Source organism: Magnolia sinica, chromosome 15 (genome assembly GCF_029962835.1).
Source record: "Magnolia sinica isolate HGM2019 chromosome 15, MsV1, whole genome shotgun sequence".
NCBI classification, from domain to species: domain Eukaryota; kingdom Viridiplantae; phylum Streptophyta; class Magnoliopsida; order Magnoliales; family Magnoliaceae; genus Magnolia; species Magnolia sinica.
Window position 1 is genome coordinate 2,570,284 of NC_080587.1, and position 5,359 is coordinate 2,575,642.

Here is a 5,359-nt window from a genome sequence, read left to right on the forward strand (position 1 = left end):
TCTAATTCCAGGTTTTCCTTTAATTTTTAGAAATCTTCTATTTAAATAACTTTCTATTTTTAGATAGTTTCCTTTTTTTAGAAACTAACCCAACTTTCTTATTTTGTAGGATTCTGAGATAGGTTTCTAAATTGGTAATTTCTCTCTTCCTTACTATTTCTAGATTAGGATTCCTTTTTAGTAAGTTTCTAATTTTAACTCTTTTAGAATCTAATTTTGTTTCCTATTTTATTTTTAAAAATTTTCTATTTTAAGACTTTCTGTTTAGAAACTAACTTTTCTGTTTTGTAGGCTTATTAGAAATTTCTAAATTCGGTACACTCTTTCTAAATTTCTACTTTCTAATTTAGGAATTCTTTCTTGTTTCTTTTTATTTCTATATTTCTCTTCTTAGGAATTTTATAGGGTTGCTATTCTTAGAAACTAACTTGTTTTGTTCTATTTTGCAGGTTTCAATTTAGGGACTCCAATTTGGTAACTTCCTTCCAACCCTCTTTCTCTGTTTAGATTTTTATTTCCCTTCTTAGGATTAGGTTTAGAATTTAATTGAGGGCTGCGAGTGTTTCATGCCTAAGTGGGCTCGTGACAACACTCGACGTCTCTTGACTGAAGGAGGATTAGTTGAGGGGTTAACTGTCCATCGTAGGACTAGACACCGCTCGAAATCCCCTGAGTTAATTGAGGATATGGCTGGAAATCAACCTCTTCTACCCCAACCTAAGGTAGAAGATCTCCAGGATGAGAATGAGGTGCATCAAGCATCCCCGCCTCGTACCTTACGAGATTACTTATAACTGGCGGGGGTGAGTACGCCCTCATGCATGGTTTTTCCTGAGAATGAAGGACACATGGATATCAAGTCAGGGGTGATCCAACTCCTCCCTAAATTTCATGGGCTTGAGTCAGAGAATCCTCACTTACATTTAAAAGAATTTGACGAGATCATAGCTACCTTATATTTTCTTAACGTGTCTGATGACACGGTCAGGTTGAAACTCTTTCCCTTTTCTTTGAAAGAGAAAGCCAAGACGTGGTTACATTCACTACGTCCTCGATCAATTGGCAGATAGAATGACATGACAAGGGAGTTCATTAAGAAGTTTTTCCCAGACCATAAGACGAACATCCTAAGAAAGTCGATCATGAACTTCGCCCAAAGGGAAGATGAAACATTCTTCCAATGTTGGGAGCGGTTCAAGGATCTTGTCAGTTCATGCCCACAACATGGTTTTGAAACGTGGTGCATCACGAACTTTTTCTATGATGGACTGACATCTCCCATGCACCAATTAGTCGAGACGATGTGTAATGGGGAGTTTATGAATAAAGGAGTCGATGAAGTGTGGGATTACTTTGATAAACTTGCTGAGAACACACAAACATGGGATATCTCCCCTAGACCTAGTACTACGTCTAGGCCGACTCACTCCAAGGAAAGGGGTGGAATGTATCTCCTGAGAGAAGACGATGATATTAATGCTAAGGTAGCTAATCTCACTAGGAAACTCGAGGCCATGGAATTTAAGAAGGATAAGGCTAAGGAAATTGTTTGTAGCATCTATGGTTGCAACATTCATACTACTGAAAACTGTCCAACTATCTCTGCCTTTCAAGAGGTATTAAATGAGCAATCCAATGCTGTAAGCAATTACCAAAGACCTTTCAGTGGGCCCACCTCTAACACATACAATCCTGGCTGGAGAAATCATCCCAACTTCAGTTGGAGGAATGGACAAACCGCTACACCTCAAGGTTACCTAAATCAAAATCCAACTCAAGAGAAACCTCAAGAGGATTCAGTTCTGAAACATTTTTAAAAGCAAGAGCTTTTCAATCAGGGTATGCTACAGGCCTTTCAAGACCTTACAAAAGCAATACAAGGACTTAAAGCTGAAAATACGATTGGGAACAAGGGGAGCTTCCCAGCTCAACCTCTTCCCAATCCTAAACCGCAATATGAAGTTAGCGACCCAAGCTCTTCAAATCAGATGGAGCAAGCTAAATCCATCACCACTCTTAGGAGTGGAAAGATCATTGACAAAATCATTCCGGTTAGGGCTGAAAAGCCTAAGGACCCGGAAGTGGATAAAGAAGATGGATCTAGCCATGCCCCACCAGAGTTAGAACCAGAACCTCAAGGAAAGCTGGTTGCTCCATTTCCCCAACGGTTGGTTGCACCAAAATCGCTCTCTAACTCTCAGGATATTCTAAAGGTGTTGAAACAAGTGAAGGTCAACATTCCACTACTTGATGTCGTGAAACAAATACCTTCATATGCCAAATTCCTGAAAGACTTATGTACGACCAAAAGACGGCAAAATATTCAAAAGAAAATCTTCCTGACTGAGAAAGTGAGTGCCATCCTAAAGCAAGATGTGCCACAAAAATTCAAAGACCCTGGTAGCCCAACCATATCATGTGTAATTGGGGACCATCGAATTGATCACGCACTTCTTGACTTAGGAGCGAGCGTTAATCTTATCCCCTACTCAGTATATAAACAGTTGGGCTTAGGTGAATTAAAACACACCTTAACCACATTACAACTTGCTGATCGTTTTGTTCATATACCAAAAGGGATAATTGAGGATGTGTTGGTCCAGGTTGATCGATTTTACTACCCAGTTGATTTCATCATCCTGGATACCGAACCCATCGGTAACACAAGCACTCAGATTCCCGTCATTCTTGGTCGCCCATTCCTTGCCACTTCAAACGCAATTATCAATTGCAGGAATGGTGTCATGAGTATGTCTTTCGGGAATATGACATTAGAAATGAATATCTTTTTCAATACGGCCAGACGGATAGAGGAAGATGATGATATCTACGATATTAACATGATCGATACTTTCGTGGATGACAGGACCCCCTTACCTTGTCCTCTGATCCTCTAGAGACGTGCCTGGCCCACTCCCATGAGTTTGATGATGACATAATTAGGGAGACGTGTGCCATGCTTGATGCGGTACCGGTACTTGAAGTTAACCGGTGGAGGCCACAATTTGAAGAGTTACCCCAAACTGATGAAGTGCCTCTACCATCTAACCTCAAGTCACCGAAGCTTGACCTAAAACCTTTGCCCTCTGATTTAAAATATGCATACTTAGGTCAAAATGAGACATACCCGGTGGTGATTTCTTCCCATCTTGGGAAAGAACAAGAGAGTATGCTCATATCTACTCTCTTGGAGCATAAGGGAGCCCTTGGATGGACAATCGCGGACCTCAAGGGAATCGACCCCTCGATTTGTACTCACCGCATATATCTTGAGGATAATGCGAAGACCGCTCGGCAACCACAACGTAGACTAAATCCAAACATGAAGGAAGTGGTTAAGGCCGAGGTTCTTAAACTATTGGATGTGGGTATCATATACCCTATATCTGATAGTCAATGGGTGAGTCCAACTCAGGTGGTTCCTAAGAAGTCTGGGATCACTATCATAGCCAATACCAATAATGAACTCATGCCGACTAGAGTCACTACTGGTTGGAGGATGTGCATTGACTACAGAAAATTAAATACCGTCACGAGGAAAGACCACTTTTCTTTGCCCTTCATTGATTAGATCTTGGAAAGGTTAGCTGGTCATTCCTATTACAGTTTCCTTAACGGGTAATCGGGCTACAACCAGATAGAGATCGCCCCTGAAGATCAAGAAAAGACTACGTTTACATGTCCCTACGGCACCTTTGCTTACCGAAGGATGTCGTTTGGACTATGTAATGCTCCTGCCACCTTCCAGCGATGTATGATGATCATATTTTTTGACATGGTGGGGCAATATTTAGAGGTCTTCATGGACGATTTCTCTGTCTTCGGTCCATCTTTCAGCGAGTGCTTGGAAAGTCTTAAATGCGTGCTGAAGAGATGTGAAGAAAAGAACTTGGTACTTAATTGGGAGAAGTGTCATTTCATGGTTCAGAAGGGAATTGTCCTTGGACACATTATTTCATCCAAAGGAATCGAGGTGGATAAGGCAAAGATCGATCTTATCTCTAACCTACCTCCACCCAAGAACATAAGGGACGTGCGATCCTTCCTAGGACACACCGGGTTTTACAGAAGATTCATAAAGGACTTTAGTCTCATCTCTCGTCCTCTATGTAATCTACTTCAAAAGGATACACCATACGAGTGGACTGAACCATGTCAGGAAGCTTTCACTAAGCTTAAGGGCATATAGACTAGTGCACCCATCATACAACCACCTAACTGGAGCATTCCTTTTGAACTTATGTGCGACGCTTCTGATTATGCTCTTAGGGCAGTTCTAGGTTAGAGAAAAGATAAGAAACCCTACGTTATTCATTACGCAAGTAAGACTCTAAATCCTACCCAAGTGAACTACTCGACTACGGAAAAGGAACTCTTAGCCGTAGTGTTCACCTTGGACAAATTTAGGTCCTACTTGATTGGATCCAAGATCATTATTTACACTGATCACGCAGCGCTTAAGTATCTTCTGTCTAAGAATGATGCTAAGCCCCGCCTGATACGATGGATCCTCCTACTCCAAGAATTTAATTTAGAAATAAATGATAAAAAGGGAGTAGAGAATGTAGTGGCTGACCATCTTTCCTGCCTTAATTCCTCTGACTCCCTTGAGACGGCATATATTAATGACATGTTCCCTGATAAACAATTGTTCAAAGTCTCCCATTCACCTTGGTTCGTTGATATTGCTAATTATCTTGCCATAGGTTTCACGCCGACACATTGGACTGTGCAAGATAAGGAGAAATTTTTCATCGAAGTGCGTAACTTCTTCTGGGATGATCTGTATTTGTCTAAATATTGCCCATACCAAATCTTAAGGAGATGTGTGCTAGACAATGAGCATCAGAGTGTCATCTCCTTCTGTCACTCTCAGGCTTGTGGTGGTCACTTTTCTGCTAAAAAGACTATGGCCAAGATTCTGCAGTATGACTTTTACTGGCCCACTATGTTTAGGGACACTCACGAGTTTTGCAAAGCTTGTGAGCGTTGTCAAAAATTGGGAGCGTTGTCCCATCGAAATATGATGCCTTTGAACCCCATTCTTATCATCGAGGCATTTGATTGCTGGGGCATCGATTTCATGGGGCCATTCCCCCAATCTTTTGAGAATTTATATATTTTGCTTGCCATAGACTATCACTAAATGGGTCGAAGCGATTCCATATCGAACTAATGACCATCGCACGGTCATTAAATTCCTGAAAGAAAACATCCTTTCCCGATTTGGAACGCCTCGAGCTATCATTAGTGATGGGGGCTCACACTTTTGTAATAGATCATTTGAGAGTTTAATGACGAAATACGGTATCTCTCATAAGGTGAGCACCCCATACCACCCACAGACAAGCGGGCAAGT

At 41.3% G+C, this 5,359-nt stretch overlaps 1 non-coding gene across 1 annotated transcript; it reads right to left on the reverse strand.

Annotated features, from left to right (window-relative positions):
• Window positions 1-1,124: 1,124 nt before the first annotated feature.
• Window positions 1,125-1,231, reverse strand: LOC131228385 (small nucleolar RNA R71). The gene has a single exon (XR_009162889.1). It is a non-coding gene; the product is annotated as a small nucleolar RNA R71 (small nucleolar RNA).
• Window positions 1,232-5,359: the final 4,128 nt, after the last annotated feature.